Below are 425 nucleotides of genomic sequence, written 5' to 3'. Positions count from 1 at the left end.
GACGCCGGACAGAACCCACTAAACCTGACTTCACTTCAGGCAAACAATGTTTGGCCACATCGCTGGTGTAAGGATCCTGGTAAAGTTCCTGTATCAGCATCAGCAGTGGAGGCCTGCGTTGAGATTTATGAATACACCCATGTTCCGCTTGTTATTGCACCCACTGTTAGGGGGGCTGATAGGGAATGTTCTTAGCAGTTTGGGAAAGCTCACCACAGCGCGTAAAGCAGAAAACAAGCCTACCTCGCCAGCGATAGTACAAGAGGTACAGGCCATAGGAACGTGGAAAGCAACGCCCAGAAAACCCCGAACTGATCGTTCACCGCGTGGACGACCACCAGACCGCACACTTAAGGAATGCGCTATGTTCAGTTTCCTGCTAAGCAAGAGCGGTCTGACAAAGAATCAGCTTCCTGGGTTAGAAG

Source organism: Alligator sinensis, unplaced genomic scaffold, assembly GCF_000455745.1.
Source record: "Alligator sinensis unplaced genomic scaffold, ASM45574v1 scaffold810_1, whole genome shotgun sequence".
Lineage (NCBI taxonomy): Eukaryota > Metazoa > Chordata > Crocodylia > Alligatoridae > Alligator > Alligator sinensis.
Note: the sequence above shows the minus strand (reverse complement) of the source record.